Raw genomic sequence first — 15685 nt, forward strand, 5'->3', positions numbered from 1 at the left:
TCGGCTAACTTTGACTGCCAGGGAAGATGTATGCTGATTACATGTTTTGATGAAATTTTGAGATTGTTATCGTAGATTACTTTTGTTGATTGTGCCTTAATACACAGATGACATTGTTGTTAATTAGTCACATTAATGTCCAAAACATTTATGTAATATTAGATATTTAGATTGGTATGTTAAATGACACATAATAGTGAAAATCATTCTTAGCAAAAATAAATTGAAGTACAAAAATACTTAACGGCACGCAGTCCGTATTTAGATTTACAAAAATACAAAACGGAACGCAATCCGTTTTTACTATCCTAGTCGGGCCCTACTAGTTGCCATTTTGTAAAACCTGCATTAGAATATCTATTCCATTCATCCATTCACTAACGTGAATGGCCCATGCATTTCACAAATAATTCAAGCAACAATTCGAAACGAGCGCAAGACTAGTTACTAACTTAGGTGGTTAATCCAATTAACGCGCCTAATTAAAACTAGTCAAAGTTGTTAACCGATTATGTGATTAAACGCAATAAATGATGTATGTGGACCAATGGGTTCAAATACTAGGTAGAGTTGGGCTACTTCATAACTTTTACTAATGATTCAAGTAAATATGGTGATATTTATATGATAAAGTATTAGTTGAAATTGTTTGAAATGTTCAAAAATTTTAGAATGGTAAGTAGAGAATTAATTTGACAAGAAAATAAAGGCATTGCAATATGATTGTAGTTGCGGATATTTGAGTCTAAGTCTTGATACTCATTAAAAGACTGTAAAATTTTTCACAATTGACTCCGGAAGGAATGTCATTATGAATGGCATGGTTGGACGGAGGAATCAAACCCTACTTGATATGGTTCGATTCGCGATGAGACTTGCTAAAGATCTTCCAATGTCCTTCTAAGAATATGCTCTCAAAAGCTGTTGTTTTTATGTTAAATTTTACCTTGTCAAAACTGACAGGAAAAGACACCATATGTGATATGGAGCGGATAAGTTCCTAATTTGTCTTTCCTATAGATTTGGGTAATTTTCTTTATGTAAAAAGTTTACTTATTAGGCAAATTCTCACTCGAATATGAAAAGTTTTTTCATATGTTATCCTAAGGAAACATGGGATCAAACTTCCACAAATGATCTAAGAACAAAGTGTTTGTTGCTATAGATTATGACTTTATAGAAAAGTTTTTGTTTCTAAGATGTCAAGTTGGAGAAATGTAGATCTTGAAAAGTTCAAGATGAGCAACAAATGGATGTGGTTAATCCCACATTAGAGGCGAAGACACATGATATTATCTTTATGGTGAGAACATTAGATGATTAGGTTGAGGATGTGCAGGCCTCTTCTTAATGCCTAACGATGTGTTGGAGGAAGTGCATTCCATACACGAACCTCCTATCGCCCCATTCGAATATGATTCATGTTGAAATGCTCAGATTGTCGAGAAGAACATTTCATAGGTTGCTATGATCTCATGTAGCTAGGTTTAGTAGAACAAGAGAACTATCACAGAGATCAATAGATTTCATGTTGATGGAAGGTTCAGAGATATTGATCTTAGAATTCAAAGGACACGTTATCTACAAAAGTTTTGACAAGTCAAACTCTGAGAAATGACATGTTGTCATTAATTTTGAGATGAATTCTGTGTCTGAAGATCAAGTACGAGACTTGGTTTATTTGTTTTATGTGGTAAAACCTATTGATGACAAATATTGTTTCAAGTTTGAAACAGACATAGATGGAAACTTCTACGTTTTCAAAGCAAGACTGGTTTCAGGATTCGATCCAAGGAAATTAATAGTATTGACCATGATGAAACCGTTTCACCAGTCTCAGTGCTTAATAAGTTCATTCGGATACTTCTTGTACTTACTACCTTCAATATTTATGAAATATGGAAGTTGATCATCAATATAGCTTTCTTGAATTGGCTCTTGAAAGAGGTTGTGACACAACAAGAGATTTTGATCACCAGTGGATCCTAAGGAGGTATGCAAGCTTTAAAAGTTCATTTATGAAATGTACTGGAGTAAGCATGTTGGAGTTTGAATCCTCGATTTTATGAGACAATCAAATAGTTTGATTTTCTCAGAAATGAAAAGGAAGTTAATTTACCAAAATTTTAGTGGGAGCAACATAGTATTCTTGGCTTGTATGTAGATGACATACTCCTCATAAGAAAATGTTATCCACATGCTTGAATCAGTAAAGTATGGTTAACTTATTGTTTCTTTATGAAAGACCTTAGACTACCACAGTACATTTGGGAATCAAGATCTATAGATATTGATCTAGATAATTGAACATATTCGAGCATCTTATATTGTTAAGATTCTTACTAAGTTCGATATGGAAAAATCTTTGAGATATTTCCATCCCATATGATGTGACACGCTAATGAGCAAGATTCAGCGTTTATTAACGCTTGATGAGCTAATGATGCGTGTCCACACTGCATAGACAAAGCAAAGCAATGAAAACACAAGAGATTTCGATTAAAAGATGGGTTTTGTAAAGGTTTCTTGAAGGTTTTATGAAGAACAAACAATCTGGAGAGTTTCGAACTTAGTGAATGATTGATGATTGTTTGACATTTGTAGGTTGAATAAACTAGAAATTAAATCTCAATATGGACTATCCAATATGGAAAGGTTCTTAACAAGTAATGGGACTAACCACAAAGGCTTGATAGTGGGTGCTAAAGCTTCGGACAAACCAGAAATAGAAGCACAAGATTACTTGGACAAACCAAAGCAGATTTCAGTTTCTGGTTTGTCCAAGTAACCTTGTGCTTTGGTTTGTCCAAGTAATCTCAAATGGTGATTGCTTTGTAGTTCTTGAATGGCTTCTATTGTAAGAAAACTCGGCATGTGCAAGTTTAATGTCCCAAACCTTTTGAGTTTTACTTACTAAACCCCTCAACAAGCATCCTAGAGTTTGATTTGTGACCTCATTTTGGCCATCAGTTTGTGGATGAAGTGATGTAGAAAACAACAACTTAGTTCCAATCAATTTCCACAAAGTCCTCCAAAAGTGACTAAGGAATTTAGAATCCCTATCATTCACAATACTTCTAGGAATTCCATGTAACTTAACAACATGTTGAAAATATAAATCACCAACATGAGTTGCATCATCAGTTTTATGACAAGGAATAAAATATGTCATCTTAGAAAATCTATCAACAACCACCATAATAGCACATTACCCTTTTTTGTTCTAGGCAACCCCACAACAAAATCCATACTAACACTCTCCCAAGCTAGGCATGTTTGGGGACATTGGGGTAGGCAATGGAGTATACATACCTTAATGAAAGTGTTTTTGGCCTTTTGACAAGTTGCACATTGTTCAACAATTGTGTGTATGTCTCTCATCATCCTTGGCCAATAGAATTGCTCTTAAAGCATGTCAAGTGTTTTTTGTACACCAAAGTGGCTAGAAATACCACCACCATGTGCCTCTCTAATCAAAAGCTCTCTTACTCCACACTTAGGAATGCAAAGTCTATTGCCTTTGAAAAGAAATCCATCTTGTTTTGTGTATTCATCTTTTGGCGCCTCATAAGCCCCTTTGAAGTCATCATCATTAGCATAATACTCTTTAAGAATGTCAAACCCAAGTACCTTGAACTCCATAGAAGCTAGCAAATAACTTCTTTTAGAAAGTACATTGACTACCACATTCCTGATTCCTTCTTTATACTTGGAATTGAAAATGAATGAAAGTGAATGATTGTAGGAACTCCACCCACTTAGCATGTCTATAATTGAGTTTTTGCTGTCCATTAATGAACTTCAAAGCCTCATGGTCCGAGTGTAGCACAAAAGGTTTAGGCCTCAAGTAATGTGACCAATGATCCAATGCTCTCACAATTGCATAAAATTCTCTATCATAGTTTGAATAATTGAGCTTAGCACCACTTAGCTTCTCACTATTATGGGCTATGGGTCGTTTCTCCTGTACTAAAACATCCCCTATACCCACACCACTTGCATCACACTCAACTTCAAACACTTTGGTAAAATCTGGAAGAGCTAGAATTGGAGCATTGCACAATTGATTTTAAATGTTATCAAAAGCAGCTTGACATTAAGGAGACCAAATAAATTCGTTCCCCTTCTTCATAAGCTCAGTTATAGGTGCCATTAATGTATCCAAACCCTTAATGAAACGCCTATAGAAACTAGCAAGTCCATTGAAACTCCTTAATTCATGAATTATCTTAGGAACAAGCCAAGATGAAATAGCTTGCACCTTTGATGGATCCTCATTGGAAACTATATAACCAAGAAAAGTAATACTAGGAACCATAAAACTACACTTCTCAAGTTTTCCATATAATTTAACCTCCCTTAACTTCTCAAATAATAATCTCAAATGATATAAATGCTCGTCTTTAGACTTATTATAAACAAGAATACCATCCATGTAAACAACAATAAAATTATTAAGGAAAGGTCTTAATACCTCATTCATGATCCTCATGAAGGAACTAGGAACATATCATATCCCAAATGGCATCACCAACCACTCATAGAGCCCTTGCTTAGTCTTGAAAGTTGTTTTCCACTCATCACCTTCTCGAATTTTCATTTGATGATAACCACTTCTAAGATCAATTTTTGAGAAGATTTGAGAACCATTAAGTTCATCAAGCATGTCTTCAAGCCTTGGCATTGGAAATCTATATTTGATGGTGATGTTGTTAACCGCTCTACTATCAATGCACATTCTCCAAGTGCCATCTTTCTTAGGCACAACAAAGCAGGTACGGCCATAGCACTCATTTATTCTCTCACATAACCTTTGTCCATCAACTCTTGAATTTGCCTTTGAAGCTCTAATTATTCTTGTGGATTGCACCTATAAGCTCGTTTATTTGGAAATGTAGAACCAGGAACAAGATCAATAGCATGCTCAATACCCCGTAGAGGTGGTAAACCATTAGGTAATTCATTAGGAAAAACATCTTCAAACTGTTCAAGCAACAACTTCAAATTTTCATCACTAACTTCCTTAGCTTCAACAAAACCACATTTCCTAAACAAGTGAAAACCGATTTCTAGGATTTGATGATTTTATGTGAAGATTAAAACCGATTTTTGTAGCAACAATGATAGTTTGAAGGATATGGAGATTGAATATTGAATTCAATCAACTAGTTGGTGGATGATGGGGTGGATGGAAGGATTTAAATGGCACAACACGGGTCGATTATCAAAGGTGGAGGATGGACAACTAATCAGGAAAAAGAAGAACACTTAGTTCATTCTCTCAAAGAAGTGTTATTTTCATATCAACTCAACACACACGTTTTTATTGATAGTAAGGGGTTTAAATACCCTTAAAGTGTACAACAATTATGCTTAGAAAGAAAATCTTCTAGAGTATACTAATTAAGAATCCTAATTGCTAACAAATCCTAGCCAAACGTGTGAAATAATCAGCAAGCCAAATAAAGAAAAAAATCTATCCTAAGCTACTCTAACTAATCATACTTGAGGATCATGTAAAATTAGTTTACAATAGTTATTATTATCTAACTGGATTAATGCTAACAAGGGCCTAAAATAATCCAGCCATTTCAATTTATTCCAAGAAACCTACTAAAAATAGTCAAAATAATCACAAAATAAAAGTAGTAAATAAACTGAAAATAAGGTACTCGAATTCCACATCATTCTCCCCCTCTAAGAAAAAAACTTGTCCATAAGTTTGCAATAAATAACCAAGCTATCATCCAAACCCTTCTTGAACGGTGATAAAGCACGATAGCTATGTGAACTTTGCCCACTAATTACTGTTGTATGCAATGCAAAAACAACAGCCAAAGAAGCAAGTTTAATAGCTGTACGCAAACAAATATTGCTGCAACACGTTTTAAAGAGGTCGAATTAATGGCAGCAGCACTAACAACAATGAGGGCAGATTTATGAGCATGAAAATCAGCCAAGATCAAAACCTTTCGAACTGGACAAGCAAAAGAGTCGAAGAGAGATGCATCATACTCGAGTTTTGCAAGCATACATGCCGAATCAAGAGCTTTTGTGTTGTTATATTCAGAACAGTTCGAGTTATCAGCTTCACCCATATGAATCCCTTGATCATCCATGGAAGAGCATTCTGGTTTTGGGGCATCATCTTGTTCGACTTTCACATCCATGAAGACAGGATCATGCTCGCCAACATCAGAACAATTATTGGTAGGTGCATCAACGTTAACCTTTGGATTGTAAGTCCATGAAGGTGCTCTTGATATGTCTCTTGCTGGGGTGTTGAAAAAAGGACTTAAAAATATCTTTTCATTCTCAAACAAATCCCAAAAATCTCCAAAATATAAGTGTGGTGCTAGCACAGATATAGCCTCGCGCTTCATAGTTGCAAACTGAACTTCCTCCTATACTCTTGGGCCATCTATAGCAAGTCGATCAAAGCCATACAGGTTACAAAGTGCAATGTGTATAGTCTTTAAATCTGATTCAGATGTGTGAGAACGTCTATATTTCCATAAATTGTAATTATTCCTCAACTTCCACACTTCATGCAACACAGTGTCCACATCATTACCCATAAAAACCAACATATAGTGGAAAAAGTTTAAAGCTACTGTGATCAATTTACAAAGACTGAATGCACAAAATTTGGGGTGAGTATACTTCAAGATTTTTAGAGTCAAATGAAAAAAGAATCACCCAAAAATTCTAATTAAAGAAATCACAACAGCCCAAACAAAATAGTTGCGCAAATTCAGACGATTTCTGACCAATGTGCAAAGAAAAATACGAAACAAATAGAAAAACTCTTCAAAAAATTCTCAAACTTTCCAGTCTAAAACTAGACATATAAAGCTAATAATTCATGAAAAGAAATGCCAAAAAAGTCGAATTTAAATAGGAGAAACAGATTGAAACTTTCAGACCTGATTTCTGCCTTTTCTGACCAGTTTCTGGGTGAACTTTTGAAGCGATTTTGTGGCACAAATTTAGCACGATTCACTCAAGGATCTTGCACCTCTGATACCAATTTGATATGGGTTCGATTGGGGTTCAAATCCACAAGTTAGGGTATATGCCAAAATTCAGAATCTTATTATTTTTTGTGAAGATTAAAACCGATTTGTGTAGCAACAATGATAGTTTGAAGGATATGGAGATTGAATATTAGATTCAATCAACTAGTTGGTGGATGGTGGGATGGATGGAACGATTTAGATGGCACAACACGGGTCGATTATCAAAGGTGGAGGATGGACAACTAATCAGGAAAAAGAAGAACACTTAGTTCATTCTCTCAAAGAAGCGTTATTTTCATACTCAACACACACGTTATTATTGATAGTAAGGGGTTTAAATACCCTTAAAGTGTATAGCAATTAGGCTTAGAAATATAAGCTTCTAGAATATACTAATTAAGAATCCTAATTAATTGCTAACAAATCCTAGCCAAACGTGTGAAATAATCAGCAAGCCAAATAAAGAATAAAATCTATCCTAAGCTACTCTAACTAATCATACTTGACGACCAAGTAAAATTAGTTTACAGTAGTTATTATTATCTAACTGGAATAATGCTAACAAGGGCATAAAATAATCCAGCCTTTTCAATTTATTCTAAGAAACCTACTAAAAATAGTCAAAATAATCACAAAATAAAAGTAGTAAATAAACTGAAAATAAGGTAGTCAAATTCCATATCAACAAGAGAATATAGGCGCCTCCTCCACATTCTTCAATGGCCTTTTCACACTCCTTAGAAGTCGTAAAGAAGTTGTCATAATTGCTGATTTTTTGCTTCTTTGCCCTAGGGTCAAGTGGTTGTAATTTGATCTTTTCTCCATCTTTCAGAACTGTATAGACATTCGATTTTCCCTCATGTTGAACCTTCCTATCAAATTGCCATGGACGACCAAGTAGAAGATGACAAGAATTCATAGGAAGAATATCACACCAAATTTCATCATTGTATATGCCAATTGAAAAATTCACAAGTGCTTGCTTCTTAACAATAAACCGTATTTATCATCTAACCGATTGAGTTTATAAGGACTAGGATGGCTCCTTGTATTCAATTTAAGCTTATTAACCACGTCTTAAGATGCTACATTAGTGCATGAACCCGAATCAACAATGATATTGCAACTTTTACCATTTGCCTTTGCCCTTGTTCTAAACAATTGATCTCTTTGAATTGCATCTTTAGGTTCATCAATATGCAAAGAACGTCTAAGAACTAACATATTATCTTCATCCTTGGCATAAGCATCATATTCAACAACATTATCATCCTCATGATCAGTTTCAACAATAGGGTTATTTTCATCTAACAAATAAACTTCATAAGAATCATCTTCAAGTTCGAATTGAATTGATTGTATTTTTCAATGGTGAGTGCCCTCTTGTTTGGACAATCCTTAGCAATATGTCCTCTTCCTTGGAAATTAAAACACTTTCTCCTATCCTCAAACTCCTCTTTTTTGACATATTTTCGAGGCATATTAGTTTGCTTAGAAGAATTATCAACCTTATCGTGAAGTTAAAACTTGAACTAGCTTGCCATGGTTTAGTATAATTCGAACCAAATTTGTTGTAGCCATAACTAGATTTTGAGTATGCCAAATTACCCTTAAGATTAGGACCCTTAGCAGCCCTTTCAATTCTTAAAGCTACATTACACAAGTCTTGATAGTCAACATAATTGGAAGTGAGTAGTTTAGCATGCAAATCAGGATTTAACCCATGTAAAAACCTAGCAATTCTTTGATGCTCATTTTCTTCTATATGACATGATAATGCCAAGCTTTCAAACTCTTTAATATAGTCTTGTACATTCAATTTCCCTTGTTGAAAAGAAGTTAATTTAATGTACAATTCTTGTTCAATCTCCTTTGGTACAAATTTTTTCAAAATCTTTTTTCTAAATTTTTCCCATGAACAAATATTAGGTTTGTTATTCTTTTTCCTTTTGAGTTGTAATGCCTCAAACCACTTAGATGCATGTTTAGTTAATTTCATAATTGCAACTTTAAAACTAGCAACATCATCATATTCTTTAAACTTAAAATAACGATTTAGATGTCTTACCCAATCTTGAACTTTTTCAGCATTAAATTCACCATCAAAACCTGGAAGTTCTTGCAGTTTTGGATTGACTTCGTGCCTCTTTTGTTGGGAATTCCTCTGCCTTAATGGAGTACGCATGATTTTTTAGGAAGTATTACTGTCAACAGGTTCGTCTTCTTCTCTCAAATGAGGAGTTTGGACATGTGGTCTTCTATTATTCTTGTTGTTTCTCCCATGCAAAACACTGTAATATCCATCTCCTTGCTTGCGCTGCATATCAGAGATTGAATGCATTCGAGTGTGTTGCTCTTTCATCTTATTTTCGTGCTCTTGTATCTTATATTGTTGCTCTTGCATCTGTTTATTCATGAAAGTAACAGACTTGGTTAATTCAGCAATAGATTTTTCCAAATCTCCAAGTGTAACATGTTCGTCATGAGATTCTTGATCTCTGGCCATGTCGAGTTTAATTGCTCAATTCTAGGAAAGAAACGTGGCTTTGATAACTAATTTGATGTGTGTCAACACTACTTAGACAAAGAAAAGCAATGAAAACACAAGAGATTTCGATTAAAGCATAAATTTTGTAAAGGTTTCTTAAAGGTTTTATGAAGAACAAACAATCTGGACAGTTTCGAACTTAGTGAATGTTTGATGATTGTTTGAAGTTTGTAGGTTGAATAAACTGAAAATTAACTCTCAATATGGACTAACCAATATGGAGAGGGTCTTAACAATCAATGGGACTAACCACAAAGGATTGCTAGTGGGTGCTAAAGCTTCGGACAAACCAGAAACAGCAGCACAAGATTACTTAGACAAACCAAAGCAGATTTCATAATTCTGGCTGAATTAAAATTGTATTATTGATGTGTAATGATACAATTACAATTCAACCTACTTATACACTCGACTCAATCCCAATGAGGCTCCAAGACACATCCTTAGTTTCCTCTCTAAACCGACACAAAATAGGAAAAGAAACTGATTACAATTAGGACTCATTGAACCGACTTATCTCTTGACAATTGTACTTGATCACCAAGTAAAAACCCTTAAACATAATTAAACTTAATAACTAATGATTTGGGTAAAAATACCCAAGCCACGTGGTCCTATCAGAAGGTGACACGTGTCACCCTAGGAGAGGTCCAAAATGGATCAATCACCAGTTGACATGTGGCACTCCCAATCATCAAGGAAAAAGACGGGCTTCAGGGCCCAATTCCCGAGAAAGCCATAAAACGTCGCAGCCCACCTAATCTAGGTCAGAATGACCTAGGTAAGGGCACATTTACCAATGACCCTATAAATAGGGAGATTTCCCCCATTCTGGGGACATGTTCATTTATTACACACAATCAATTCTCTTGAAAATAGAGAAAACACCTGATCTCGGAATCCGAGAAGATCTACTTTTACTTTCCGCACTTTTTACTTTACTTCGACCGATTCTAACTTGATCGTCGGAGGCGAAACTCCTACCAACAGGAGTTTTCGTTGTTTTGCAGGTACAACCGATGGGAAACCAGTCTCAGTGACGTAACTCTCCCGAGGGACACAAAAAACCCCAAAACATTTGGCGCCGTCTGTGGAGAGAGTACCTCTAAGATAGTTTCTCAAGAGCCTGTACCGCCTCCTACTGAAAAGCAACTTACGGCTGAGGTCTTCTCAGACCATGATACCGAGGAAGAAAATCCAGAGGTCGAAGTATATACGGCCGAAGATGGATCCCTCAAGACCAGACGTGTCTGTTCCAAAGACAATAGGGAACGGGACGACAACTAAGCGGGTCCAAGTAAGTCGTCCGGCCAGGGGGCAGAGCAAACTGCTCACATCAGCCGAGACGAGTTCATGTAATTCATGACGAGTTTCAAGGGTGAAATGAAGGACCTGATCACCAAGAGGACGACTGGTCACAACAAGGGGCTAGTCGGCCAAGAAGCCCTCTCACTCTGAGAAGGCTAAGTCGGTCAAAGACAGGCAGCCCACTCCACACCCTAAAACAAAGGAGGGGACCCGGCCTTTGATTGATCTGTCCAAATTTTGCTTCCCCGAGTCAGGGAAAAGGAAGGTCATCCGGCATATTCAGCCGGATGGCAGTAAGAAGACTTTCTCAGATGCTCGATTCTTCATTGAGCAGAAGAAGAACCAACAACGTCTAAGTCGGCTTCAACGTCGAGTTTCCCAAATCGCTTCAAGAATACCTCAATGAGGTATTCTCAATTTGTGCATGAGGACCAGTCTAGCGGCCCGTCCGTCCACTTAGGTCCTCATATGATCGACTCGGCCTAGTATGTGCCCCAGCAGCCATACAGGCCGTATGCCCAGCCTTACCTGCAGCCTGCCCTCTTCGGAAGACAGGCGGCATATAACGTCTAGCCATTGGACTGGAAGCTTCGTTTGCTAAAACTTTGGGAACAACCTTCTGCGTTCTCCAAGGAAATAACCGAGGCGGCACAGCCGGCCAAGGTTAAGAATGTCATGGTGGGTAACTATGATGGTACCACCCACCCTGAAGACCACCTGTTGGCATACACCCATCTCATGTACTTACAGGGGTTGGATGATGCCGCATGGTGCAGGTTCTTCCCAGCCACATTGAAGGGCATTGCCGAACAATGGTTCGGCAACTTGCCAGCTAGGTGCATAAACAATTTCAAGACGCTTGCGTTCTTGTTTGCCTCTAACTTCTCCATGAACATACCCGCTAAAAAGACAAGCCTTGACTTGGGCACAGTGCAACAAGGAGACAGGAAGGGGCTCCGTTCATACGTCAGGCGGTTCAATCTGGTAAGAATCCAGATCCAAGGACTGTCTGACGATGTTGCTTACATAGACATCTTTGAAGGTCTAAAAGACGGTTCAGCTTTCAAGTTCGCCCTTGTCCGGAAGAGAATCTCTACTCTTCAAGAAGCGTTGATGGAGGCGGAAGCCTATATACAGGCGACCAAGCTCTGCTCCACCAGCAAGCAGTCGGACTCTAAGAAATCTGACAAACAAAAAGGGAGTCGACACGAGCAGCCGGCTCAAAAAGCTGAAGAGAGCAAGTGATGAGTGCCATTTATGGCACTCATTTGATGAGTTTTTAGGTTGTTTTTACCTTCTTTTCATGGCTTTCTTCCTTAATAAATGCTTAGTTTTATTCATTTTCTCTTTATTTTCCTTATTCTTTCTTATTTTGTGTTTTTGTCCACTTTTGTGGACTTTCTAGTGTTTTTCCCTTTTATTTGTTCTTTTCCTTTGGTTGTAGGTTTAAGGCAAAGCTCGAGACTCATCACAATGATTCTCTGGGTTAGAAGAGGCCTTTTAGTGCAAAGCTTTAGCTCATGAAAGCTAATAGAACAAGTGACGGCTAACTCTAAGACTAAGTGGTTGCGCTCGCATGATATGCTCACATGAAAATATGGTGTTGAACCCACCGTCAACTCCATTTGAATTTGCCATACCTAATGTTAATCATGAAGAGCGCACAATCCACATGAAGCTCGCATCGAAGGAAAGTCCCCTGCTCCAGCAGCGCGGGCACGCAGGAAATCTCTGCCGCGACACGGCAGCCACCGCCGCAACACAGCAACCTCTGCCGCGACACGACAGTCTTCACCGCGCCAGGGCAATCCTCTGGCTGCGCGAGTGCGCATCATTCTAGCGCGGGCGCGCTCCTCTGGGACCTGTTTTCGTACCCTGTTTATCGCAGGCGCACAAGCTCAAGCGAGGGCGCACCCGGCTTCGTCTATTTCAGGATTTTTGCCTTATTTCCTTTGTACTATAAATAACTCTTCTTTTTATTTCTTCAAAAAGGAATTCATTAAGCAATTTTAGATTTCAATTCTTAGCTTAGTTGAGAGTTTCTCCCTCTAGTTTTAGGGTTAGTTTAGGAGTAGATTTAGAGAGAGAAAGTGAGATATTTTAATGGTGATTTGAGAGATTGAAGATTCAAGGTGACAATTGTATTAAAGATCTCCATAATCAATCAATGAGGATTTCTAACTCTATCTCATTTTATTGCTTTATTTAAATTCATGTTTGTACACAGAACCAAAGAGTGCCAGCATGGGAAAATGAAAAGGGTAATCAGAATCCAAAAAGGAAGATGGTAAAAAGGGTTATGCTTGTTGCATGGGGAGACTCGGATTCAGAAGAAGAGGAAAAAGGAGAACAAGCAAACTTGTGATTGACAGCTTTTCTTGGAGGAGAAGTAGACCAGACGCAGACTAGTTCTGGTGATAAGATACATTTGTGTCTCATGGCTGGAAGTAGTTCATCAGAAGATAATCAGGTAAATTTTGATACTATAAAAAATAATATGCAATATTTTGAAAGAGATGAATTACTTAGTGTGGATGAACTTGCTATTGCTCAATTTACTAGTATGGCCACTGCTTATAGAAGCAATAAAAAGAAGTTTAAAGAAGCAAGACTAAGTTTAGAAGTAAGTGAAGCAAAATCTATTGAACTAGAACTTATTTGTACAGAACTGAAAGAAAAAATTTCAGAGCTTGAAATAAGTTTGGATCAAAAGAACATTGAATTTGAGGCACTTAAACCTCAGTCATCATTTGTAGATGAAGAATTTTATCGAAGTGATGAAAGGGGTTTTAGCAAACTCAGCAAGCTTTTAACCACTTAGTTGATGATGTTGAGGAATTGTATAAAGAATGTGTCTTTCTTAAAACTTCTGATAATACTGGTCCATCTAGTGTTCCCAGTGTTGATACTGAGGCCTTACACATGGAGTATGAGTCTCAGATATGTGACTTACATGCTGAGTTACACAGTTAAGGAAAAGTAAGAGCACTGTGAACACTCAAGGACCAGATGCTGCTATGGTTTCAAAAATTCAAGATGAACTTCATAGGGCAAAGTTGGATCTTGCCATTTCTATTAACAATAATGAAGTTCAACTTAAGAAACTTGAAGCCAAAGAGCAAGATTTAACAGATTGCATGAGACATCTCAACAGGTTGTTAGATGCTCAAAGCACCTTGAACATTCTTACCTCTCAGCCTGGAAATTCTCAGAGGTATGGTTTAGGGTATACTGAAACCAGTTCTCAACCACAAGCCACTGTGGGAAGAGACAACACTTGGATTACTGAAGTCAAGAGAGGTAAGTATGTGATGGCAAAGGATATGCACATATGCACCTATTGTGGTAATAATGGCCATGTTATTAGTAATTGTTGGACAAAGAAGAAACATGATAAAAAGAACAAAACCCATGTGAAAAAGGTGTGGGTTAGAAAGGATAGAGTCAAATCTGTTTCTAAGTACAAGGAACCCAAGAAGTCTGGGTTCCTACAACTAAACATTAAATTGCTTTTGCAGGCTAGAGTGAGAGGAAGGACATTTTGGTATTTGGACAGTGGATGCTCAAGACACATGTCTGGGGATAGAGAATAGTTCCTTTCACTCACAGCCCACTCACAGCCTTTGAAGAAGGAAGTGTCACCTTTGGAGACAACAGCAAAGGTATGATCAAACGTGTAGGTAAGGTTGGTAAGACACATTCTCAAGAAATTGATAATGTTTATTTTGTTGAAGGTTTGAAACACAACCTTTTGAGTATTTCTCAACTGTGTGACAAAGGTAACAAAGTTGAATTCAAGTCAAACCTTTGTCACATAGTGAACACTGAAATAGGTGAGTTGGTCTGTCAGGGATCTAAACATAATAATGTTTATATAAAATACTTGAGTCAGATTCCTAAGAACAGTGTCACTTGCCTCAGTGTTGTGGAAGGTGATCAATGTCTTTGGCACAACAGACTTGGACATGTTAGTTTCACCTTGTTAACCAAAATAAAATCACAAGACTTGGTAATAGGTTTACCTAATATCTGTAGGACTATAGATGCGCTAAGAGGAATTGCATGAATCATATTCATAAGCATCTAAACACCAAGATCAATGCATAACATATAAAGAATAAGTAATTATACCTTTGAAGCGTGATTCCACGTGTGATCGAGCAAGAACAAAGGGAGATAAAGAACCCCAAGCGTGATTCCTCTACTTGGTCCACGAGCACAGATTAAACCTCCACTAATGCTAGTTAGTTGTGATTGAACCTTTCAATCAACCTTCTACGGAGAAGAGAGACACGAACTAACCACGAACCACCACGGCAAAACCACATGCGCCACCTAGGGTGGCCGGCCATACGGAGGTGAGTGAGAGAGGGGAGGGCCGTGTGAGAGGAGAGAGAAAAGGAAGTTTAGGGTTTTGGGAAAACTGGTTGCCTTGTTTCACAATTCACTGATTGTTAATTGTGTAACAATTCAACCTTAGACATGGACTTCATTAATAGATCATATCTACAAATAAGAGTCCATGTCAAGCCCAAACTCCTAATCCTAATCAAACTACTCTAGCCCAACTCTATATGGCATGTCATAATCTCATGAGGTCCATTAATGGGCATCTTACTTGTTTAACCCAATACCCTTGTGTGTGACCTTATAGGATCCATTCTATTGAGCTTTGGACTATTTGACTAGCCCAAAGATCATTTATCATATCTAGCAACAGACAATGACGACCCAAAAGAACGAACTTATTATCTCCATAATAGTGATCCTTGATATATTTAGTAATTGCACTTATCGAAGACATAATTCC

This window comes from Chenopodium album, chromosome 8 (genome assembly GCF_948465745.1).
Source record: "Chenopodium album chromosome 8, dcCheAlbu1.1, whole genome shotgun sequence".
NCBI classification, from domain to species: Eukaryota; Viridiplantae; Streptophyta; class Magnoliopsida; order Caryophyllales; family Amaranthaceae; genus Chenopodium; species Chenopodium album.